The sequence below is a fragment of the Palaemon carinicauda genome, chromosome 16 (assembly GCF_036898095.1).
Source record: "Palaemon carinicauda isolate YSFRI2023 chromosome 16, ASM3689809v2, whole genome shotgun sequence".
Taxonomy (NCBI): domain Eukaryota; kingdom Metazoa; phylum Arthropoda; class Malacostraca; order Decapoda; family Palaemonidae; genus Palaemon; species Palaemon carinicauda.
In genome coordinates this window covers 4,087,164-4,096,497 of record NC_090740.1, presented here as the reverse complement: position 1 = coordinate 4,096,497, position 9,334 = coordinate 4,087,164, and the positions used below count along the sequence as shown (strand labels likewise).

Below are 9,334 nucleotides of genomic sequence, written 5' to 3'. Positions count from 1 at the left end.
GACGCGGAGAGGCTGTGTAGATATACGTCTGGCAATGCCGCTCAGCATGACCGGAAAGAAATATACAGTATATATAGCCACATACTTACTTCTTATTTTACATAGGGGAAATTATTATTATTATTATTATTATTATTATTATTATTATTATTATTAAAAAGATCATAAACTTACTCCTGTATTAAAAACGATGAGAGGAGAATGAAATAGTAATATACAGATGAAAATACCTACAAAATAAGATAAACAAGTGATAAGAATTCTAAATTCTAAAATTCTAAAAATTCTAAATTCTAAAAATTCTAAAAATTCTAAATTCTAAAAATTCTAAATTCTAAAAATCTAAAAATTCTAAATTCTAAAAATCTAAAAATTCTAAATTCTAAAATTCTAAAAATTCTAAATTCTAAAAATCTAAAAATTCTAAATTCTAAAAATCTAAAAATTCTAAATTTTAAAAATCTACAAATTGTAAATTCTAAAAATCTAAAAATTGTAAATTCTAAAATTCTAAAAATTCTAAATTCTAAAAATTCTAAATTATAAAAATCTAAAAATTCTAAATTATAAAAATCTAAAAAATCTAAATTCAAAAATTCTAAAAATTCTAAATTCTAAAATTCTAAAAATTCTAAATTCTAAAAATCTAAAAATTCTAAATTCTAAAATTCTAAAAATTCTAAATTCTAAAATTCTAAAAATTCTAAATTCTAAAAATCTAAAAATTTTAAACTCTAAAATTCTAAAAAAAAAATTAAAGTCTAAAATTCTAAAAAAAAATTAAAGTCTAAAATTCTAAAAATTCTAAATTCTAAAATTCTAAAAATTCTAAATTCTAAAAATCTAAAAATTCTAAATTCTAAAAATCTAAAAATTCTAAATTCTAAAATTCTAAAAATTCTAAATTCTAAAAATTCTAAATTCTAAAAATCTAAAAATTCTAAATTCTAAAAATCTAAAAATTCTAAATTCTAAAATTCTAAAAAAAATTAAACTCTAAATTCTAAAAATTCTAAATTCTAAAATTCTAAATTCTAAAATTTAAAAAAAAATTTAAATTCTAAAAAAAAATAAATTCTAAAATCCTCAAAATTCTCAAAAGAAAGTATGGAAATGGAACCAGAAGGAATTTGATTCGCCCTGTGCAGGATGAAATCCTATACCGATTACCGTGGCATCCTTTGGTAATGAGTGTCCTAATTGGAAAATTAAGGCAAGGCTTCTCTACAGCTTTACCCATGGCATTCTATGCAAGGTTTGGTCTTTGGCTGATCACACAGCATAGGTAGTCGTTTAAATGGACCCTCTAAACGTTGGCTTGGTAGAAATAACAACCAAATACAGGGTTCCATTACACCATTGTTCTCTAGTCTTGGGTAGTAGGTTGCCCAAGTCACCAGCCACCCGTTGAGATACTACTACTAAAGAGTTATTAGGTCCTTTGTATGGCCAGGCAGTACTACATTAAAGTTCATTTTGTCTTTACTACACATACACCGAATAATCTAGCTTATTCTTTCCGCATTTTCAACTGTCCTCATACACCTGACAACACTGAGATTACCAAACGATTCTTCTTCGTTCAAGGGCTTAATTACTGCTATGTATTTATTCCAATATTGTTACTATTCTTGAAATATTTTATTTTTCCTTATTTCCTTTCCTCACTGGGCTATTTTCCCTGTTGGGGCCCCTGGGCTTATAGCATCCTGCTTTTCCAACTAGGGTTGTAGCTTAGCATTTAATAATAATAATGATAATAATGTAATTTTTCAGTGGTTAACTTTCTCTTGGTAAGGGTAGAAGAGACTAGCTATGGTAAGCAGCTCTTCTATGAGAAGGACACTCATCAATCAAACCATTGTTCTCTAGTCTTGGGTAGTGCCATAGCCTCTGTACCATTGCCTTCCACTGTCTTGGATTAGAGTTCTCTTGCTTGAGGGTACACTCGGGATCACTATTCTATCTTATTTAACTTCCTCTTGTTTTTTTTTATCTGATGAGTCATCAGCAGCAGTTGCCTGGCCCTCCCTGGTCCTAGCTTGAGTGAAGAGGAGGCTCGGGCTCTGATCATATGTAGGCCTATACATGGTCAGTAATGTGAATAACTGAAATAATACCAATTGCTTAATATCGCAAGGGGGTCTGCCCCTCTCTTTTGTTCTTTTCCTGTACTTCTCTTTCTCCCTATTTCCTTAATCTTTCCCATCCCGAGTACCTGCCTTTGAGCTATAAAATGGATTGTATCCAGAGGTACTCTTCCTTTCCCCATATTCCCCACTTCCCTATTATTATTATTATTATTATTATTATTATTATTATTATTATTATTATTATTATTATTATTATTAGTTCACTCTCTAGGGCATTATCCTGCTTGATCGGGCAATGTCACTGTCCCTTGCCTCTGCCATTCATGAGCGGCCTTTAAACCTTTAGGTCAAGAGGCACCAAACATTTTCAGAACATTTTCCAGCGTACGTCTTTAGGACCCCACCTGGGATCGATCTCAGGATGAGGAAGCCAACCGCTGAACTACAAGAATACTTGTTAGAATTATGTTCTATAAATACTCAGTAAATCCAACATTTTGGATAAAAAAAAAAAAAAGAAAAAAAAAAACATTTTGAATACAAAAAAAAAAATCAAATAAGTTACAGCATCAAATTTCATTAGTAGGAAACTTTAGTACATTTATTGATTTATGAAATCAGGAAAACAAGTGCAATGACAGATTAAAAGAGCAGGTACTTGAAAGAGGTACACGGTTCTTGAAAAATCATGATTAATACCCGCAATTATTTACTTCCCAGACACGTATCACAATTGTATCGCGGAGTGTTGCCATTTAAAAAAAGAAAAAAAAAGTTTGTATTAAAGGAATCGTGTCATTTTTCATAATAGATCTCTGTGCCGTTGAAAACTATTGTGATACACATCTTGTCTTAGTTAAAAATCATGGACATATTGCTGCTTTCAGAGGGCAAGTGTACCGCACGTGTTTTATACACTTTCATACACTACAATACTATAGCTTTTTTTTATTTCTCTCTCCCGCACTGATAATACAACCTGTTTAAGTCTGCCATTGCATGTTTCAGATTTTTTTAATTTTTGATACATTGTTGCTCTCAACTGTTTGTATATAAGCTCGTTATCTGTTAAATAAACCTTACATGCATTCACCTCGCCTCTGTGTTAGCACCTAACACTAACGTTGTCACGTAGGTATTGCTGGCTAACCATTACATAGGTATTGTTGGATAACCCTCAAAGCACACACTATGTTGAAAAGTGCAACAATAATAATAATAATAATAATAATAATAATAATAATAATAATAATAATAATAATAATAATAATAATAATAATAATAATAATAATAATAATAATAATAATAATAATAATAATAATAAAACTTGCAAAGAAGAATCCCTCTAGACTCTAGGTCAGAGATTCACAAGTTGTGGTACATGTGGTACATTTAGCCCCAGTGGTACATTTTTACTCTTCCAAGGGTACATTGGATCTAGAGTTCTCTTGCTTGAGGGTACACCGGGCACACTATTCCATTTCGCTTCCTCTTGTTTGGTTAAAGTTTTTATAGTTTATATAGGATATATTTATTTTAATGTTGTTAGTGTTTTAAAAAATATTTTATTTTTCCTTGTTTCCTTTCCTCACTGGGCTATTTTCCCTGTTGGAGCCCATGGGCTTATAGCATCCTGCTTTTCCAACTAGGGTTGTAGCCTTCCAAGTAATAATAATAATAATAATAATAATAATAATAATAATGAGAATAATGATGATGATAATAATAATAATAATAATAATAATAATAATAATAATAATAATAATAATAATAATAATAATAAGAGACACGCATGATGTAATCTGCATTGAAATTGAATAATAGAATTATATCAATATAGAAATTTCATTCTCTTTCTTTTTCATCCTCAATTTTAGGTATACACAGGATTCTATTTAAAAGAATGCCTAAGAGGTACAGAAGAACAAAAAGATTATGAACCCATTGCTTACTTTAAGGGCTGCTTTTCTGGTCCTCTTATTATTATTATTATTATTATTAGTAGTAGTAGTAGTAGTAGTAGTAGTAGCCCAGTGAGGAAAGGAAATAAGGAAACTACACTAGAAGTAATTAACTACTGAAATGAAATATTTCAAGAACAGTAACAACATAAAATAACTTTTTCACAGATAAACTATAAAAACTTGAAAAAATAAAAACAAAACAAGAGGAGGAGAAATGAGATAGAATAGTGTGCCCGAGTGAAGCCTCAAGCAAGAGAACTCTATCCCCAAATAGTGAAAGATCATGGTACAGAGGCTAAGGCACTATTATTATTATTATTATTATTATTATTATTATTATTATTATTATTATAATTATTATCATTATTATTAGCCAAGCCACAACCCTAGTTGGAAAAACAAGATGCTATAAGCCCAAGGGCTCCAACAGGGGAAAAAAAAGCCCAGTGAGGAAAGGAAACATGGTAGACATACAGGATCCTTAGCTCACAAGGACGGTGAGGTTGTAAACACTATATAAACTATTGAGCTTCCACGGGTCTCGAACCCCAGTCAGGCATATCGCCAGGTAGGGACGTTTCTAAATAGTTAACATGACAAAAAAAAAAAAAAAAAAAAAAAACTGTGATTATCTTTCGGGTTTTGCCAATCGTTGTCACTTATCCTGTTGACTTGCGTATAAGATGTAATATTAATTAGCATTGTATAGAAACAATATATTCAAGGGCTAATTACCCATTAGTTTGTTAAATTACGTGTTAAAAATCTAAAGAAACCCCTTTTAAACTAATTATTAAAATGTTACTGTTCTTAATATATCTCATTTTTCCTTGTTGGCTTTCCTCACTGGGCTATTTACCCTGTTGGGACCCTTCGGCTTATAGCATCCTGCTTTTCCCACTAGGGTTCCTTGTTTCCTTTCCTCACTGGGCTATTTACCCTGTTGGGACCCCTGGGCTTATAGCATCCTGCTTTTCCCACTAGGGTTCCTTGTTTCCTTTCCTCACTGGGCTATTTACCCTGTTGGGACCCCTGGGCTTATAGCATCCTGCTTTTCCCACTAGAGTTGTAGCTTAGCAAGTAATAATAATAATAATAATAATAATAATAATAATAATAATAATATACACATACGGATTGACATGTGTAAGTAAATATATGTACTGCAGTACAATTCGTCATGATAACACCAGTGATTACGATAAGAGATTCAAGTAAACAGATCGCTGTTACCACGTATCATTAACAGATAACAATTAGGGCAAATTGAGATCATTATCTTAAAGGTAAAGGCCGATAAGTGAGCAACATGATACATTTTTCCAGCCCAGAACCGGAAAATACAAAAACTTAACTTGGGGGGGGGGGGGAATATAGCCATAAAAATAGCCACAGACCTGCTTCTTAAAAGAGATATTACAAATTCAGTTAAAAGAAAACAAGAAAGATAGAACGTTCCAAAGCTAGTAGAAGAGGGAAAGAAACATTGACTGAATGATTAGAGGTCTTCCTCAAAGTAAATTAAAACAGATATTATATTATTATTAATTGCTAAGCTATAACCCCAGTTGGAAAATCAGGATGCTATAAGCCCACTGGCTCTAACAGGAAAAATAACCCAGTGAGGAAAGGAAAAAAAAGGGGAAAATTCAATATTTTAAGAACAGAAACGCTGAAATAAATATCTCCTATACTAACTATAAAAACTTTAACAAAATAAGAGGAAGAGAAAGAAGATAGAATAGCGAGCCCGAGTATACCCTCAAGCAAGAGAATTTCACATATAGACTATAAAAAAGAGACTTAGGTCAGCCTGTTCAACTTAAAAACATTGAAGTTCTACCGATTCAACGTGAATAAGTTCTCTCTCTCTCTCTCTCTCTCTCTCTCTCTCTCTCTCTCCTCTCTCTCTCTCTCTCTCTAGCCGAGTGTAGATTGGGAAGATCATTCCACAACTTGGTCACGGCTGGAATAAAACTTCTAGAATACTGAGTAGTATTGAGTCTCATGATGGAGAATGTTGAAACACACAAAACTATTAAATATCTCTTCTTAGATTAATTTTTTTTTCTATCAGGCTAAAGTTTGATAGAGTGATAGTGGTATAAGTATCACATAACTTATACTTCATGGCAATCATATTAACCTGTGGTATTTTGATCACAGGTTAATTTGGTGCACTACCGCTAGAGAGTTATTGGGTCCTCTGAATGACCAGATAGTACTACTATTACTATTACTATTATATGCTAAGCTACAACCCTAGTTGGAAAAGCAGGATGCTATAAGCCCAGGGGCCCCAACAGGGAAAATAGCCCAGTGAGGAAAGGAAATAAGGAAAAATAAAATATTTTAGGAATAGTAACATTATTAAAATAAATATTTCCTATTCAAACTATGAAAGCTTTAACAGAACAAGAGGAAGAGAAACTAAATAGAAAAGTATGCCAGAGTGTACCCTCAAGCAAGAGAACTCTAACCCAAGGCAGTGTAAGACCATGGTACAGAGGCTAGGGCACTACCCAGAATAGAGAACAATGGTTTGATTTTGGAGTGTCCTTCTCCTATAAGAGCTGCTTACCATAGCTAAAGAGTCTCTTCTATCCTTACCAAGAGGAAAGTACTACATTGGATCCCTATCTCTGGTCCAGGCTTATTTTTTCTTTGCTTACAAACACACCAAATAGTCTAACCTATTCTTTACACATTATCCTCTTTCACCATACACCTGACAACACCAAGCTAACTAGAACAAAATTATTCTTAACTCAAAAGGTTAACTACTGCACAGTAATAGTACAGTAGTTACTTTCTACTTGGTAAGGGTAGAAGAGACCTTAGCTTTAGCAAGCAGCTCTCCTAGGACACTCCAAAATCAAACCATTGTTCTCTAGTCTTGGGTAGTACCATAGCCTCTGTACCATGGTCTACCACTGTCTTGGGTTAGAGTACTCTTGCTTGAGGGTACACTCAGACAATTCTTTCTGTTTCCTTATTTCATTTCCTTACTGGAACTCTTGGGTTTATAGCATCCAGCTTTTCCAATTAAGGGTTGTAGCTTAGCTAACAACAACAACAACAACAACAACAATAATAATAATAATAATAATAATAATAATAATAATAATAATAATAATAATAATTTAACTAAAGTCTACGGACAGCGCACTCCCCTTTTCATGTGCTGACTTTAGACGGCGAAAAATGCAAATTCGGATATAGATTCCGTATCCAGATCATCTCCGAAGTTTAATAGGGTCGTCCACCACCCAAGATCTATCAATGGTGAAAATTTCGTAAAAATCCACCTAGTAGTTTTGACGTGATCCTGTCCACAGAGACACAGACAAATGAATAAATAAACCGACTCGATTTTATTACTTCCTTCGCGTAGAAATTGAAAAAGTCTACGGGAATTTCACTCCACTTTCGGCAAAAAGACTGCCACCTACTCCAATATACGTATATGAAAAGGATGATTGACGCATCAGCAAGTAAACGTGAATAAGTTCTCTCTCTCTCTCTCTCTCTCTCTCTCTCTCTCTCTCTCTCTAGCCGAGTGTAGCTATATAAGTGGTTAAACGAGACGTAATAGGCTTAGATTCTTAGAAGGACATCATTTACTTCTTTCTTACTAATTTTTTTTATAAGGCGAATGACTCCATGTACCCTGCCGGAGGAAATGCCCAGCTTAGAAGGACGACATTGAGGGAGAAATTGCGTACCTAGTTAAGTTAGTTTTTTTAAATCAATAAATTAATGTTATTAATATTTGTCTTTATTTCAGGCCGATTACTACATAAAGTGTCTGGAGAGAGAGAGAGAGAGAGAGAGAGAGAGAGAGAGAGAGAGAAGACGATGGATTGACGAACTAAGAAAGTTTGCGGGTGTGGGCTGGCTTAGAAAGAACATTAAGAGATGTAAGTGGAAAGACGTCTGAGGCCTTTGTTCTGCAGTGGACTAGTAACGGCTGATGATATCTATCTACCTATCTAATATATATATATATATATATATACACTTATATATATATATATATATATATATGTGTGTGTGTGTGTGTGTGTGTGTAAGTGTATATGACTACTCAGTCTCTCTCCGTCCCTAGGGTATAGGGGAGAGGGAGTAGCTAAACCCTGGTGGGAAGGGTTACACCGAGAGGTACACTCGGGTTTCCACAACTGCCGTGTTGTAGTAAGGAAAGGGGGAGGGGGTGGGAAGGGTTGAATCTGTGTTTGCGTATGTGTGCTTATCTATCGAAATATTAAGCCGTCATTTTCGACGGGTCGCGTACACTAGTTATATGATAATCACTATAGTAACACTCACAGCAAACCAACCTAGTATGGGCAGCCCTGTCTAGTACAGCTTTGCTGATCACGGTGATACTCAAACCTTTCACCACTTACAGGTATCAAACATAAGCCTACTATTTTACAGAAAAAAAGAACAAGCAGCTCTCCTAGGACACTCCAAAATCAAACCATTGTTCTCTAATCTTGGGTAGTACCATAGCCTCTGTACCATGGCCTACCACTGTCTTGGGTTAGAGTTCTCTTGCTTGAGGGTACACTCAGACAATTCTTTCTGTTTCCTTATTTCCTTTCCTTACTGGAACTCTTGGGTTTATAGCATCCAGCTTTTCCAATTAAGGATTGTAGCTTAGCCAACTAACAACAACAATAATAATGATAATAATAATAATAATGATAATAATAATCCTAACCTTTGCAAAGAGTGCGTTCCGATTCTTCGATCTTGTCAATCTATTTCAAGAGCAAAATCAAATACTCACCACTTCACGTTATTGTATATAATTATATTTATCAGCCGTTGAAACACTTCCTGAATACTGTTCCTAACTCTGTCACCAACCACGCTACACTGAGTTCACATCACGTGAGGCCTTCCTAGACTTTTTTTTTTTTCTTTTTTTTAAAGTTGGACCGACAGGAGATATAAATTCAGTACCCATTGCCGTGTTAGATATTATGGAAGATGTTACTATGGAAGATAGTTAAGAACAGATTAAAATAACTACGGAAGAATAACTATTATTCTAAAAACTACGGAACTGTAGTTGCTCAGTTGATAACATTATTCTATGACTGAATTTTGATTCACTTGTTATATTTATTCAAGAATTTTGAAACTTTTATTTGACTGAAATACGTCAAAATTAGAAAACTAGAGTACCTAAGCCGTCAAAAAGGACTGATAAGTATATAAGTAGATATGTTGATATATACGCACAGATTCAACCTTTCTCACCACCTT

General features: G+C 33.4%; 1 protein-coding gene across 1 annotated transcript in view; it reads right to left on the bottom strand.

Annotated features, from left to right (window-relative positions):
* Positions 1-8,920, bottom strand: part of LOC137655630 (pancreatic triacylglycerol lipase-like) — a 45,166-nt gene extending 36,246 nt beyond the window's left edge. Inside the window, exon 1 of the mRNA XM_068389549.1 lies at positions 8,784-8,920. The gene's annotated coding sequence lies outside the window, so the exon portion shown is untranslated. The remainder of the gene's footprint in view (positions 1-8,783) is intronic.
* Between the last annotated feature and the right edge of the window lie 414 nt (positions 8,921-9,334).